Source organism: Lycorma delicatula, chromosome 6 (genome assembly GCF_047948215.1).
Source record: "Lycorma delicatula isolate Av1 chromosome 6, ASM4794821v1, whole genome shotgun sequence".
Taxonomy (NCBI): domain Eukaryota; kingdom Metazoa; phylum Arthropoda; class Insecta; order Hemiptera; family Fulgoridae; genus Lycorma; species Lycorma delicatula.
In genome coordinates, this window is record NC_134460.1 from 97,016,246 (window position 1) to 97,034,229 (window position 17,984).

Consider the following 17,984-nt stretch of genomic DNA (forward strand, 5'->3'; position numbering starts at 1 on the left):
GCCAGATCTGATGAATACAATGAATGATCAACCAGTTCGATGTGCAATTCATGAATTTTAACCATGGTGACCATTGATGTGAGAGCAGGCGCATTGTCCTGATGGAAAAGTACTTTCTTCTTCAAATGTTGTAATTTTTTTTGCAATTTCTGCCTTCACCATGTCAAGTAATGATGCTTAATGCTCTCCTGTTATTGTTTTACCTTTTATTCAATATAATCAATAAACAAAATTCCATTACCATTCCAAAAAACAGTCTCCATCACCTTCTGGCCAATGGAACTGTCCTTGCCTTTTTCAGAGCAGGTTCTTCCTTTACAGTCCACTGTTTTAACTGTTTTTTTTCTCAGGAGTGTAGTGGTGGATCCACATTTCAATAGTTATGAATCGATGCAAAAAATCTGACTTTTTGCTCAAAACTGCTCCAGGAGGGCCTTGGAAATGCTATTCAAATGCGTTTTTGGTCCAAAGTGAGCAAACACAGCACCCAACGCGTAGATAGCTTATGCATGTCTAATTCTTCAATTAATATATAACAAACACGTTCTTTCTATATGCCTCTGTTATCTCTAACCGTAATTCTTCAGTTGTCATCTGTGGTTGTTGCAGTTGAGTCCCTGTAAACAGCATCCAACTCTATTTTAATTTGCGTAGGGGTATTTTCTTTCAAATTCAAGTATTTAATCACGGATAATATTCAATTTTTTCCATTCTCACAAAAAGACTCATAACCGAGCATCCAAAATGGCTGAAACTTTACTGAGTACCTTTCAACACATACACCAATACAATCCCTAACTTTTATTGAGTGCTGCCATATTCATGTCTAAGCTCAAAACTTTTCAGACAACCCTCATATAACTATAAATACATTATATACTATAACTATAAACCTTTAAGGAGAAATAATAATAATGATAGCTATCCAGGTTAATAACATCAAAGTTTTAATTTAAATTAAATTATTGATAATCAGTAAGTAGGATATAATTATACTGCAGTATATTAATACTGTAATAATACAGTCTTAAGTTATTAATTTAAAAAAAAAAATGTTAGATTATCCATTTCCTTTGATCTACAGTAAGATAAAAATTCTCTCTTCTCGTGGATAAGGTGCAGGAATCATCATATTAATAACCTTGGTACATCTTATTTGCTTGCGTGCAATGGTTACATTAGAAAATTCAGTCATATACTTCTTCAGGCTGCAATTTCTAAAGTTATAGAGATCATTCCAGTGTCTACCTACAGATCAACTGTTCCTACTTCTATAAATATATCTCAATAAATCTTTAATGTAAAGCTGGCTGACAGCCATCACATTGAAATCTTCAAAAATATTTGCATTAAGAGTACAATGTAGGTTTATTTAAAATTGTTTTCATGATTTTTTTTTAAATTGTTTTTGTAAAACTGACCACAATACTTTGGTTTGACAACTAGTTGCAAAAAAGTCATTGTGCAATAGTTCTGCTGTCATTTTTAGTAAATTATCAGATTATTTTTTAACAATCTTCTTCCAATTTATATAAAATACAATTAAAAGATTCTCTTTTACATAAATATTATTTGTCTATGAATTTTTCACCAACAACAATTTTTTTTAAATCATGAATATTTTTCATCTTTTTCAATGTGTTCATAAATATGAACTAAATTTCCAGTTATCCTTCTGATTTATAAATTATGTTTTACTGTTGTTTACTTCATAATTAATTACGTACTTTTGATGCTGCTTTTGCAAAGGTCTTCTTTGATCTATCCAAGCAACTGCTGAAGGAGTTCCTCTTCTTATTTATGGAGTAGGATACCTACTCATTATTCCCGAGTTAATCTATATAATGCATTATTATGTACAAACCAGAATAAAAAATGTACTATATTTTTCACCACCATACACCTAATTATAACTTATTTTATAATTGAAAATTTAAAATACATCTTCAGTTTTCAATACATCTTCAGTTATATGTTAGCTACATTTCCTCATTGATGGATAAATACCAGATCTATGTAATCAAATTGAAAAGTGATGGCTGAAATATAATGTACAGTCCATCATAACTAACTAATGAAAAGAGATGAATGAAATGAATTCCATTGTGCATTAGATTTCAGCTACTAATCATTAATGATAGGTGAATTAGTTTATTACATTTTTCAATAATATTGGTGTACTTAATAAAGACAAAGTGATAATTTATCTTTCATATTTTTAATGTAGCAGTTATTTCTGATATAAATTAAACATACTAAATATTAAAAGTAGTATCATTGAATTGTAAATTTTTATAATTTAATCATAAACATTAAATAACAATAAGGAAGTAAAAGATATAATTTTGCAGATCTTACCGAAAGTTCTGGCTTTTTTAATTTAATTTCAACATGAGAATCCATGAACTCATTTCTAAAATATTCTTCAGTATTATTTAAAATGATATAACCTTTACCAAAACCACCAGAAATATCTTCTCTTGGATCACAAATTTTTTCATTGTCAAAAACTGTAATTTCCAAATACATAAATTTGATGATAAAATTATTATACCATTCAATATCAATAACCTAACCTTATTGGCTGATTACCTATTTGCTCACTCTACTTTTACAATTTTTTATTTCTCCTATTTTACAGTTCTTATGATGTGTCTCAGAACCTTCTCAATTTTCTGTGGCCAGATATATGCCATCATTTTTAATAAAAAAAATTTTGTGATGCACTACACATATTTTTACTTGAAAATAATAAGCACCTAATTATATTAGTATAGTTGTAAAACAGCTACATAATATTTTGTTTCCTAATCAGAATCCATTAAAAAATAAACTAAAAAAAATCAAAATCAATATATTATGTTGCAAAACAAATGCGTATTAAAAAAAAATGTCTGCTGAGACAGTATAAAAATTCTCAAAGTTTAAACATATTAAAGTAAAAACAGATAAGTAAAATTTATTGGAAAAATGTATATAAACAATAAATAAAGAAATGAGAATAGACTGTATTCCTTCACCACAGGAACTGATTAAATACAGTTTATAATTATAATCTACTCAATACAGTTATACAAACTACTGAATACAGTTATAGAAGGAATACAGTACTCAATTGCAAAATACTGAATCATATTACAAATTAATATGACTATATTTTACAATTAAGTACTGTATTCTGCTATTTTTATTTCTTTATTGTTTATATATATATTTTTCCAATTAATTATACTTATATTTGTCAACCATCTTTTGTTTTATATACATATGTGTTTTTTACCTTGAGAATTTTATTACTGTACCAGCAGACTTTTTTTAATATGCATTTGTTTTGTAACATAATATATTGATTGATTTTGATTTTTTAATTTTATTTTTTAATGAATTCTGATTAGCAAACAAAATATGTATATGTTTTACAACTACACTAATATAATTAGGTGCTTATAATTTACTCATTGATTAAAGTTTTTATCCAATTCTAAAAAAAAATTAATTTTTAAGTTCAAGAAAATAAAGAAAATTTGTGTATATGTCTACAACAGCAGAAAAGTAACACAAATTATGTAAATATATTTTTGCATAATCATGAATTTTCTTTTTCAAATAAATAATTTTTATTGTAACAAAAGTAAGGTTACAATATAACATATATCAATCAGACTCAACATATATACTGACAGCTATATATTGGTCTCCCTTTATACAAAATAAATAAAATTTATATCAAAGAAGGAAACAGATATGGCTAATCGAAAGTATCTCAACTATCACAGATACATACCTCTTATTTTTATTAACAAAATAAATATCAGTCCATAATACATAAATGTTTGACATTCATTTGATACAAGAACACAAAGTGTTCATTTTTACTTACAAACTAAATTTATAAACATTTCATATTCATCCAATAAACGAAAATTAAATAAATTTTCAGCCAGTTGATTTGATTCAAGCTGATAAAAAAATAAGCAAAATTAAACTGTTGACATTAGAATTGTAAATAAAAAACAGCTGTTCTTATTCCATTTATACAAATATCTCCAATACTGAAAGCTTATAATTTACAAGTACTTAATCAGCCAATCTGGGTATAATTCAGAATAATCACCTCGGTTCATATTTCATATGTTTAACTCTTATGTTGTGTTATTTTTTAAATAATTTAACAGGGCATGACATACTGCAGAAAAAAGATTCAGTTAAAATTGAAAGGTTTTAACTTAATAACAGGAGACATTAACACCATAGATGACAAGTAATCTACCCCAAGACAGGAAGCTACCTCAAATTATCCTGTTGTTTTCATCTTTTCCAACAGTTATATGGATGTAGGTCTGACAATATTATATTCTCTAAACTGAGGATACCAGGCCTCAAGGATTCTTAGTATTAGTGGAAGCTACTTGTAGAAAAAATTGGAGACTTCATTTCCTGCCCAGTGACTGCAGACCTCCCATTCCCTTCCAACAAATTTAATAATCAAAAGTAAACTATGGATAACAAAAAAAATAAATTAAAAATAATGGATAAAAATAGCAAGCATAAAGAGACAAGACATAATGAAGGCAGACAATTATATTCATATCCAAGAAACTAAATTATTAGAAAGTACAAAACAGCAAAGGAGGTCTGATTGAAGGAGAGATTACATGTGGCAGAGATAAGGTAGTCGCATACAAAAGAAAATAGACAATTTTGAAGGCAACTAAAATGTGTTGATACCACACATGTAGTCATAAAATCTTTTTTACAGAGAGAATAGAGAGCTTACAGATGGCAAGGAATACATAGGGCCAAATGAAAGGAATTGGTTGAAGAAAATATAAAAGAAAAAATAATGTCTTCATTTTCCACCAATCACTATCAAGGTGTTTACTAACTCTATAGCTAGCTGTTATTTCTCTACTGTTTGTCGTTTTTTAAACCTACCACTCTTAACTTAAAAGAATAATCATTTTTCACATATCCAACCTTTTAATATTATATTCACAAACTATAAAAAAGAAGCCGGTAATCAAATAAATAGTGCTATCATTTTTAGAAAGCAGAATTTAAAAATGACTTATGTAAAACTTCAATTATGTATTTGTAATGACTTGCTAGAACCTAAAGTAATAAATATAACTTACATTCACAATAATTAAATTAAACTTACATGATGAATTTCTTGCAAATCATTATTCATAACCAATAAAACTGAAGCTGAACTTATATATTAGATTATCTTATAAGTTGGGCTTTGGAATTTGATTTTTATTTTTAGTGAATTAAAAATAAAAGTAAAATTTTTTTTTTTTTTTTTAGTAAAATAAAAATAAAAACAAATCAATTCACCATGACAGTTAAAAAAAAAGGAAATCATATGTACTCCTTCACATTACAGTTTTTAGCCAACAGGGAAATAGTAGTACTCTAGTACTACATAATCATACCTTAAATACATAATCATACCTAAAATCTTTCTCTTAAAGTAATACAATAAAGTTAATTTAAAAATCATTACAGCTGTCTCTTAATTATGTCATAATTACAAATAATATCACACCAGAGAATACATTGCAAACACTTGAAAGTTTCATAGGTAAACACACCAGCCATGCTACCGACATGCTAATATTTTTGTGGCAGTGGTTGTATGCATTTTTAAATGTATCCCTACAACTAGCTTCAGCTTTTGTAATCAAATCTGAAACAAATTATTTAACTTTAATTTTCTTAAATTCAATGGATTAAAATAATTTACATATAACAATTCAACAGATATTTATAAAATATTACGTTTACCAATTAGTCAGCAGCCAATTATTTAATATTCCATTTTAGTCCTGCATTCATCAATAGGAACTAATAATGAATATTCTCCATTAACAGACCATACAATTTCTTGCCAATATGACCTGCTGGGCAGACCTCAAGCTTGAATATTACCAGACAAATATTGGATGTTCAGAAATCTTTAATACTAACTTTTTTAAACGCACTATAAGAATAGTGGTGGTAGCTGAACATAAAAACTAATTAATTTAATAATAAAATAAATTAAATAAACAATATAAATAATAAAAACCAAAATTACTTTTTTTTTACAATACTTGCAAAAAAATCACCAGTACTTCCAATAACCAGGTTATAAATTAGCATTTCTCAACCTGGAGATCATGAAATTAGTCTAATATACGTAAACAATAATGAAATTATTTTATGAGAAAAAGAAATTTATTACAAGCATTTTACTTACATTTAAAATGAACTAAAATCAACTAATTGTGAAAATTAGTAAAATAAACTGAGATGGTTGCGTTTATTTTTCATTTAAAAGATTCTCCGTACATGGATCTATGTTAGAAACACACAAAAGCAAATTGTTTTCAAGTGATTCCTATATTTTAGTTTTTGGCTTAACCGTAGATGTAAAACCCTTTTCACAGAGGTATGATGTGGCAAAAGGGATTAATATTTTCAATGCTTCAGAGACAAATTCCATATTCACTTGACAAACAAGCCAAAATGTATCTAAATCTTCAGATGTGAATTGTAGATGTAACGTTTTTGAGACATTTCGATAAGCTGGTTGTGAATCTCAACTGGTAACTCAGCAGCTGTAACATTCACTAAATGGATTCAGTACCCATTTCTCCAATTAATCATTTTTATCTTCCAGGAAATACTCCAACTGAATTTTTAGTTCCCGTAAATATATTTTCTTGTTATCCTGGTTAATAATAGTGTCTTCGTCATACAAATTATTTTCAGTATAATTGGAAGTAAATGGAAACATATCAAATTTTTGCTGTAAAGGCAAATAATTCAGATATCAAGCTTCTTAAAGAAAGCATGAACTTCATCATGTCCTTGTAAATTCATATTCCAAGTCCTTAAATGGGAAATCAGCTCAGCTAAGTAAGCCAACAAGCAACGTATACTGATTATTCTGAAAACATTGACAATAATGTTTGTTTATCCTGGAAAAATATTAATTCATCTAGTAATTCCAATAACCTGGTTAACCCCTCCGCGATAACCATCTGTATGGAAAATAAGAGATTTATTCTTTTCATCATTTAGTTTAACAAAGAGCTTACTCTGTAATGGTCAACTTTCAATAAAATTAACCATTTTTACAGTTTACAACGAATACGGTTCAAATTCAGTACAGTAAATATTCAGTCCTTTTACATTTCCGAACAGGTAACCTTTCACAATACTTTACATCATTTTACTTGTCAACTGTAAGTATATTAAATCAGGTAACCGTAAAAATACATGTGTTAAAATTTAATAATTATTGTATGAAATTTGTAATGGCAGAGACTAATGTAAGACTAAGGATTCAAAGGATTTAAATAATACTGAAAAGTGGAGAAAATTTACTTAATATATGCTCTTAACAATCACTTACCGTGCGAAAAAGAATGAAATATGATCCAAACACGATTCTAATCCCCCGAAGCCAAAGTCGATAAATCTGAACCAATGGCAATACACGTTCATCCCTACGTATCGCAGATTACACCTAAGCTCCACTGCTCCTAAAGATTACTTCGGTAACTAACTATTCAGAACACTGTATTTTCCTAACCAATCACAATACAGAATCGATTCAGCATTCAAAATATCACTAGTACACACCAATCACAACTGTAAAAGGAACTGATCAATTATTGGGAAGTAAATTCCAAACAATCATAATCCTGGACTTTTACCCATCCAAGAGGTGTGACTAAAACTTAGCAATTGGAATAAGAAAACTTTCGACCGATAAAATAGAAACCGTCCTTGAATGATGTAAACACTACAACATATAAAATCATCAAACCTAATATTTAATTTCTTCTCGTCCACATACCTGTTCAGGAAATGACCCTGCTGAACCAGGACGTTACATCGGTAGCACTCACTCAAGCCACCAGCAATCTCATATACAATCATCTCATAGACAATCTTGAGCAATCATAAACTACCTTCCAATTACAAACATTGGGCAGGGATAAACCTACTAACAATAACATCAATGTTCATTCTACCAAACAATCAACACCCATCTACCGTACCTATGTAGGTGAGCAACTCACCACATAGCTGTAGCTGTAGATCATGTTGGGGTAAAAAGCCCTCTATTAATTCACCGCCATCATCAGTGAAACAACTACGCCACAAGAATACTTATCATTCACATCTGCACCTATGAGGATTGGACCAGTGCCAGAGAATCGTAGGATTTTATCCTAGACCTCAAGATGACTTATCAGCAGGATCCCTATACTGGAAATATGAATTAGCAACATAAAGATGCAAATTCTGAACATCCACACAAACAATGACATGACAATTATTCGAGAACTGTCAAATAAAAACACAATCAAGTTCCCTTCTGCACAAACAGCATACATGCTTTCATGACCACAATAGAGCCTCTTTCAACAAGAAAAACCTGGCAGATCACTGGAGACAAAGTATGGATGCATCAACAAAACAACATCCTATCTTCTATGTAATGTAATCTCTCCAAACTCAACCTGAGCAATGCACCTTGTGCATTTAACTGATTCAAATCTAATTATTTAATGAAATAGGATTATAGTACATATCAAGAGCTCTCTGATAACACCCACAATCTTTGCTGTTCATAGAGTGCTTATGATCCTTCTGAACACGTTTGCAGTTAACACAAGTCGGACCTTCCGACTTCTTTGGACACTACTCACTCCCATGTCCATCACCACAAGGAGTGCAAACTGCAGAATGTTCACAGAACCTAGCCCTGTGATCAAACCTGCAGCATTTAAAATGACGCTAGACATCTACTACTTCCTTGACCTTACATGAAGAAAAATATACAATTTTTGACCAAAATCAAAAGAGAGAAACATCAACATTTTTTTATCTGATAAGCATATAAAAAATTGTTAATGTACCCAGATGTATTTATTATTCAATGTATATACATTCTGATTTCTCAAACATGGTACCGCTGATATATTAAATGAATAAATTAACAATTAATGTAATCGACCTTACCAGCACATTGATATATACTCTAGATCTTTCAGCTTACTTGGAGTAAGCTAATAGTTCAGCTATCATTAGAAGTTAAAATTAATACATTTCAAGTCAAAAGTTTAAAAAATCATAGTTAAAATTTAAAAAGAGTCATGACTGTCCCAGTTCTACTAGTATACACAGTGAATACTACTAGTATACTTGGAATTTTATTAAACTGGTTAAACTAAGCTAGTTTACCACAATTTCCTTTCTAGCATTTGAATTAGGAGATTTATTAACTATCACAATTACAGAGTGTTCAGACAGTTTAAGAAGTAATAAATTTTGAACTCATTTAAAGAGGTTAGTGTAGTCCACATAATGGTGGTAATCCCTAGTTGTACTACTTGATTTCCACATCGTCAGACAATCCAGTTTAAATACTATCATTCTTCATGCCTTCAAAATTTGTTTCCTGTCTCCTTTACTAATAGGTATCTTCAAACATTCTGCCTTATTAAATTTTCCAACACACATTTCTTTTTTAGCAAATGATTGCTATGAATGTACATCTCATCTACAAAAACTATTGGTCGATTTGCTTTTTGGAACTTAGAAATGTTTTGTAGATATGTAAATCTCTGCTACCAAATATCAAACCTTTCAATCAATATGGACTTTTAGACAAAATTCAAGTCCATTTAAACCCAGTCACTCTAAGAATCTAATGTAATGATCAACTTGAACTGTGAAACACATTGTCATCCTATAGTTTTTTGAGTATTTTATTAACCAAAGGTAAACATTTTTCTGTGGTTGATTGTATTACGGATAACATGGATATTAAAATCATCAAGCCCTGTGGCAGGTTTTGGCCTTTTAGAAGTTTTCCTTTGTGTTGAAAAAGATGCTGATGAACCTGCTGCAATTTTTTTTATTCATTTTTTTATACAAGTGACAGGCCTATTCAAGACACCAGTGGCTGCAATAACACATTTTATAATTTTGTTAGGGTCAATTTTAAAGTCACCATCTTCTCTGCTTCCTCTTTCATGAACTTTACGACAGCCACAATTTCACAGGATTGACTATGGGGTAGTTTAGTTCGCCCAATTTTTGACATTTTAAAATTCACTTTCCAATTAAACTATTCAAATATAATATCACAGAAATATTAATTTACAAAAAAATTACACGGTTAAAAACAGGACACTCAAAAATTAACATTTATAACCTACTCAAATAGTATACAGAGAAAAGATGAACAAATGCTTGCAAAATCACTGAAACAGACAATTGTATAGAACAAACTGAACTGATTCGTAAGATTTGCAAAAAGTGATTTTAATATGCATACAATTTAAGAAATGGGCAATAGGGAACGATTCAACAATGACCAATTACTTCTAAGTTTTAATTATCAAGCAAATTTTAGTTTCTGTTATATTTTGCTACTGTAACTTTAAATTTACAGCAATGAAAATAAGAATCAAAACAAACATGTTTTAATTAGTCATTTTACATAACCAAGTAAACAAACTGTAATACTTGTGTGTTATAGTTGTGACGAGTCATAGCTAGTTATTTGAAATGACTATAGACAAGTGGCTGGCAGCATAGGGGAACAGGGACTATGCTCAACGAGCCATGGGCCAAGTGAAATGCCTACTGTATATTTCACTTTCCATTTTTTGTGATCTCAATAGGCTGCAAGACATTTTCAGATTATCTGGACTTTTATGTATATCAACTGCATCTAGTCCGGATGAATGGAATTATAATACCATATATATGTAACAAAAGCAATAAAGTAAATTTTTTTTTAATAAAAATGTAGATCTATACCCTATCAGGAGGGTATCTTTAGATTACATAAGCCAAAATATATTATAGTTTAAAAAAAAAAAAATTAATAGATTACTTTCACATCGGTATTCAAGTTTTTTATAATATTTTGATTCTATAGCTTTGGCAGGATCAATATTAGTTTCATTATCAATTTTATACTTCTCTTCAATTTCATCAGATCTATACCTTCCCTTCTGCAATAAATAACAGCAAATAAATATAATTAAAAAATGTAACTAATAAATAACGTGAAATATAAATTTCACACTTTACACAACTGATGATAAATGAATAATATATCATTTTGGATCTTAATGTTACAGGTCATGAAAACCCCATTGTTGGAGTGGATCTATCTCAACTTGAAGATGAAACACATTTTGCCTAATTTAAAAATTACTAAATTTAAATTTCTTTTAGTGTGAAAGTTTCAATCATCATGCATCTATACAACTGTTACTTGCCACAACTTTAGAAAACTGTAGCCAGCTGCTTAGAACTGCTCCTAGTTCTGCTGCTTATAATATAGACTGCATGATACGTATGAATGTGCACATATTATATGGCAGTGGCAACTAATTTATATTCAATAGTCAATATGAATTCAAATTTGGAATCGCTCTCATAGTAACAAAATTAGGCTAAAAAAGGTTGGTCTCTGATGGTAAATGTACATTTTTATTAATTCACCACCACACCTTTATTACAGCCTGAAAGAGTTAATAAATGCCAATTTAAATTACACAACATTAAACTGAATCAGCAAGTAAGTTTCTAATTAAAATTTTTTTAACATTTATTTATAAGTATACACAAAAGGAGTAAAAATGAACACTTGAAGATTTTTTATTTTTAATAAAACATATTTTATCTTGAAATTTATTATTTTTATTTCTGATTTACAAAATGATATTTAAATGAATTATTTCAACTTGCATTTTAATCTATTTGTGTTAATCAGCTGTTTCATTACACATAATTATAACAGATGGATTGTTCAAAATAAATTATTCTAGACGTTAATAAAATAAACTTTATATGAAAATCAAAATATGAAGATGGAATTTACAAATTAAAAAGTAAAAAAGAAATTTACGAACATACAGAAAAAATAGAGGACTTAATTTGGTGAAGAAGATTCACAAATAGATCTTTATGTCATCCATAGTTAAGGACAATGCAGAATGAACAACCACTGACTGACAAAACACATATTTAATCTCTACATAAACAAAGACCAAAACATCCAAAAACATTAAATATTTCTAAGGATATGTGTATAAAGGGATAACTTTAAAAAGTGATTTGAGAATCAAAGTTTTGAGAGAGAAAGAAAAAGAATGGTATGAACGTGAATATATGGATGGAAGAAAGGTGATAACAGAGCAAAAGAATGAAAATCTTTTGGGGAAAAAAGAAGTCAGAAATATGTAAACATGATCTGTAGTGGTCGCAATTAAAAGAAAAAAAATAGTCTTAATATATAATCAAAAATACTCATATTTTGGACAATACTTTTATTTTCTTACATCTTTTGAAGATTAACCTTCAGCTGGTGAGGTGATGTCAAAATGATGTCGTGTGTCTGGTCACTACATGATTGCCCATACCCTTGAATCACATAATGAAATGTTGCTTTGCAGTAGCTGGTTCCTTTTTAGTTATAGTTTAAGTGCCGTGCAGTGAGAGTTATTATAATGTCTTTTTTCTCAATCGAATGTCTACATCAAACAAATTTTATGTGTGCTCACCACTTATGTAAGTACAATTTCCTTTCATAAAATGAACCAATAATGCGGATTTTTGCTTAAATTAGATTTCTTTACCGTTTCAATTTTATTAGCAAATCGTATTAATTTTTTCCCAGTGTAAAAATTACATGAATGATCAGAATTTCAAAGAAACAATTCTTTGTGAACTTTATGGATGGGAAAGCAAGAATTCAGACATTAATGAACCAATTACAGATCAAAGGGAACAAGGTGCAAATGGTAATCAAGAATAGGCTACAGATGGAAATCAAGAGGTGGTTGCTGTAGGAAATGAGGAAGCAGGCTGTTGATCTGAATGACTGACTGTATTGTCAGCGAACATGATACAGATTCTGAGGTCAAAGTTTCTGGAGGTGGTGAAATTGAAGGGCTTGATAAACATAGAGAAGTACATGAAAACATTTATCTGAATAAATCCAATTATAGATGGTCTAAAGTAGAACCGAGAAGAAATGTCTGAGTTGCAGCACGTAATATATTACGAACTGATAACAGGCATAATATTCGAAATGAAAGTGAAACTGGAGTATGGAATAAACTATTTTCCAATGATATTTTACATATTTTGAAATGGACAAACCAAAAACTGCTTTCTTTGAGAACAAAGTACAAAAATCCAAATATTATTGAACTGAATAATGTTGATATTGTTGAATTGAAAGCAATTATAGGAATATTGCTTTTCAAATTCTTTTTATTTTTTTAATATTGGTTTTCCTTCTTTGGGATTCTAAGACCAGATTCCTCAGATTCGCAACCATATGAGTCTTTTTGTCGGCAATTACTTTGAAATTACAGACAATCGTGTAACAATGGAAAAGGCTGAAAATCAGAATAATTTCAGCCACTGATTACCAGGTTATCACATTTTCTTGGAGAACCACCTTTATATCATTCTCAGAATATACATAAAGGTACTAATCCTTAGAATAGAAACCTGTTCAGTAGGATTATTGTACATCTATATAAAATCATAAAACCTCTGTTGCTTATGGTAAACATTCAATCATTACCCTTTGTTTTCACCAGTACATATAGTCGAATTCCAGTTTCTGTGAATCTTATAAAAGTTGCTCCAAACATTTTTTGTAATCTAACATTATGTGGTTTAGTTAAACCCCTCAATTTCTCAAGTTCTTTTTTGTTATTACTGTATAAAAGTGTTTTATTGCATTAATAAGTGGTGTTTTAAAAAGCTTTATTCACTTAACAATAACGAAAATTAAAGATTTACTTAAAAATGGCGTAAACAGTACAAAAACTTAAGGGGTGTCAAGTTGATATCACTCACCGTATATGTCTGTGAAATGTAACTCACCAGCTGAAGGTTAATTGTATTGTCACTGAATAGAATAGCATAAAAATTTAAGAACTTCCATCTATTAAAAAAATTCAATTAATAATTACAAACATTTAAAAAACTGGCTGCTACTGAAATAAAATTTGCTTTTAAATAGCTGGGCTTTGAAGCATTATGTAGACACCGTTTATTTAAAAAGACTGTAACCCAATATCAACAATTCTAGTAAAAGTTGACTGATGGTGACAATGGTTTATTTCATTTTATGGATGGATTATTCCATTTTATGAATTGTATCACCTGTTAACTCAGATAATCAGATTTTAATTATAATTAATTTATTTTATCAACTACTTACCTGAAAAAGTTGGTCTTCATAATCATTTTCATACTTTAAAATTTTAATTTCATCATCATCTTCTATCTCCTCTTTTATTGGTTTTAAGACATTATTAATAGACTTAACTCCATCAGTAATTGGCTCCATATTTAACTACAAAAACATTTAAAATAATTAACACATTAATTTAGTTATTTTTTAGAAAGAAATATAAAATTTTAAATGTACAATTACAATTTCAAAAAGTGTAAAAAATACTGCTTATTGGCAATGAGACTGACAACAATATTCATACTTTATAAACGATGATTTATACAATTATTTTTATAAATTTCTAACTTTGCTTATTTTCTTTATAAACAAAGTGAGCCAGATGGACTCTTTACGATGCTTCTAATTCAATCATTCTGAAAAATTTTATTCAAAAGAACACAAAATAAATAAAGAAACCATATTAAAATAATAAGGAAACTAATCTATATGACAGGTTGCAAGACGGGTTATTTTTTTTACAGCTCCATGATTATCAGTCTAACAATTTCCACCAAGGTAGCTTCGCCGCAACAGAACTGCTGTTCTTTTATTTCTCAACTGACTAGCCTTGAACAGCGTGTCACAATATGTCAGTTTTACACAATTTCCATGATTTCTGGCCAAGGGGAAATAGGTAGACAACAAAAAAAGTTATACATTCCTTTGCTCATCAATAAAATATATCCCAACAAAGTTCACCACAGAATAAGCAGTATAACAAAACTCTCACTTCCTAAATTCACTACTTCAAAACCAGACATCAGCACATATTTAAAATGTACACGAAAACCCACCAAAACTGACAATTTACCCACAATTCAAATCACCCTCATACCACATATATGTAACTTTTTCAGATATTTTACATCGCCTATAACTTATAGATAGCAACTACAACAAAGAATTTGCAATTAACTACCAGTATAATAAATCGTTACACACTGAATTGCATGCATACATTCAGGGTAACACGTTACCTAAAATACAGAAGAAAAAAACAACTACTAACAAAATCATTATCATAAGATAAATAAAACCAACTTAAAAAGGTTACAATAAAACTAAAGGACACTTTTTACATTTTATGTTTTTAGAAGATACTACCCAAATTACAAACAACGACCAAAAAAAAATGTATCAGTTATATTCTTTTTATGTTAACAACAAAGTTTTTCTGTATTTCTTTTTAGTTAAGATAACTTTGATTTTACATCTTACCCACAATATATAAATCACATATTAATAAAAACACATGCCAAAGCCATCAGAATCAATCTTAACAAATCTTCCATAGATGTAAGGCACAAACACTTAGATTTTAATCACAAATGCAGAGGGTGTAAGTGATATTTTCAAAAAATCAAGTTGAATGCACAGTTGAACTATTAATTTACCATTTTATTTAATAGTAAATAAGTTAAAATGTTCTATCTTGTGCTGTATTCTGTTGATATTTCACTTAACCTCTAACTGAAATGTGTGTTTATATCAGACGGAAAGAGGTAGATCACTTTTATCCCTTTTCTACCAAAAGCAATCCGCTGTGAATCTACTATAGTCTTTACTTCCACGCATTGTTTTATTTCACATTACAAGATGGTTTTTTACAAAGTTTATAGTGTTTTATATTAAAGTGAAACTAAACTGTTATTATTATTATTATTTTGATGCTTATTGTTTATAGACTGTTTTTCTGTATGTTTTAACATCTAACAATGTATAACAATTGTTGTATTCTGTTCGATTGTATCAGTACAGTAGATGAAAATTGACCTTAACTTAGAAAGTGAAGTATGTTTTGAGTACTTTTAGTAGTAATTATTATTATTTAGTATCACTGATTATTGCTGAAATATTCAAGACAATATAAAAAAGTTACATCCTTTGATAATGGTTATTTTTATATTGCAATTTGAAGAGGTTAATAATTACATAAAAAATAATTTTGATAAAGACCATGTCTAATGGTAATTGAAAGATACACGGTTTTTACAGCAGGAGATGAATTATTTTTCACAATATATTATTTGCCATAAATTAAATTTAATTATTCAATTTCAGATGAACAACCGCTGTTTGTTGATGGTTATGACAGTGATGCAAACAAGATTACGACCCAAATGAAGATATGACATCTAATACAAGTGACAGCACAGAACCGTGTAGCTATTCCATTTCCGAAAATCAAGGCTTATAAACGCTTCTTCATTTATTGTGCCCCAAAGTTGTTTAATAAAATTCCAGTTTCTATAACATCCGCAAATTCTCTACCAATCTTCTCCAAAAGGCTGAGACTATGGCTTTTGATGTTGCAGGATATTCAATTTCTTTTTAATTAACAAACTAAATTTTTCATTGAGTGACACTAATTTATTAGTCATTGAATAATCGTAATTAAGTTATGAGTAAGTATTAAATAAGTCGTTAAGTAATCGTGTAAACATTGAAGGTAAAGTTCTATTGTGTAATTTTCTTAGGTTATAAATAATTATTAAATGAATCTTTGTGTTTTTATTAGAGAAACTTGTTAGCATCCGTCTCAAGTGATTAATTTAAGAACTGATGGTGACCTCAACACAGCTATGCGCTAAGGAGGCACCTATCTTTAGTACATATACTTTTATTTTTTAAGTAATTAACAGTAATAAATAATAAAGCATTAATCTAAGTTTTTTTGTTATTCTCTTAAACTGTGTTTTTTTTATTTTAGATTTTTTTTAATGAAAATTCATTTAATGTTACGTTTAATTAATTAAATTAGTTTAAATGTAGTAGTAATTAAAAACAAAATTAAGGATATTGTGATTTTAATTAACTTAAGAGAAATTTTGTAAATTAGTTTATTAATGTTAATTTTATACTTTTTAGTTATCATAGTTATATGTTTATATAGTAAAAACATTCATTTTTGTATATGTATTATGGAATAAAGAATTATTATTATTATTATTTATTAGTGAGTAATTAATTTTTCCTTTATAGTCATAACACTCTTGTAATATTTAATAAAAAAATTGCTGAAAAATTTAGTTGGAAGATAGTATAGTTTTATTTTAAATAGAGATTTATGACGAGAAAAAATAACTAAACCTAAATATTAACAAAATAATATACCTTTCCTCCATCATTTCATGTACAAAAATTAACAAATCATTTCCTTCGAATTACTATGCATCAAAACCAGTTTGGATGGTTAGTAAAGAAAAATTTTAAATAACAGAATGCTGTCCAGATAAAAGTATTAATAAAAAGCCTAATTAAAATTTTTGTTATTCATTTGCCCACAGTTAGTATAAAAGTGAAACAGATTCTAAATGAACATTCAGTTAAGACATTTTATTCAAGATTGACTTCAAATTAATTTCCGTTTGGTGTAATTCACCTTATACTCATCAAGTCATGTAAAATATGATGAAATCATATATAGTGGCATTAGTAATATCCAAAGAATGAATCGTCACTTAAATTGCTAAAATGTTCATTTGTTTCAAAATGTATGTCAGTGGAATCTACTCCAGAAGAATGTTATACACAAATTTATGAAGTAATACCATACCTCCAGAGCCTCAAACTTCTAAAAATAAAGTCGAGTTGAAATGTAGACACAACTAAGAGCAAAAAAGCTAAGAAATAAAGGTGAAGGATGCGTAGACCGTAGAGGAAAGATTCATAAGGGGAAGAAATTACTTTAATAATATCATCA

The 17,984-nt window shown here is 28.8% G+C and overlaps 1 long non-coding RNA gene across 1 annotated transcript in view; it reads left to right on the plus strand.

Annotated features, from left to right (window-relative positions):
* The window catches only part of LOC142326757 (uncharacterized), a 50,988-nt gene extending 34,017 nt beyond the window's left edge, over window positions 1-16,971 (plus strand). The window contains exons 2-3 of the long non-coding RNA XR_012756851.1: window positions 11,160-11,602; window positions 16,343-16,971. This is a non-coding gene — a long non-coding RNA (uncharacterized LOC142326757). The remainder of the gene's footprint in view (window positions 1-11,159; window positions 11,603-16,342) is intronic.
* The last annotated feature ends 1,013 nt before the right edge of the window (window positions 16,972-17,984 follow it).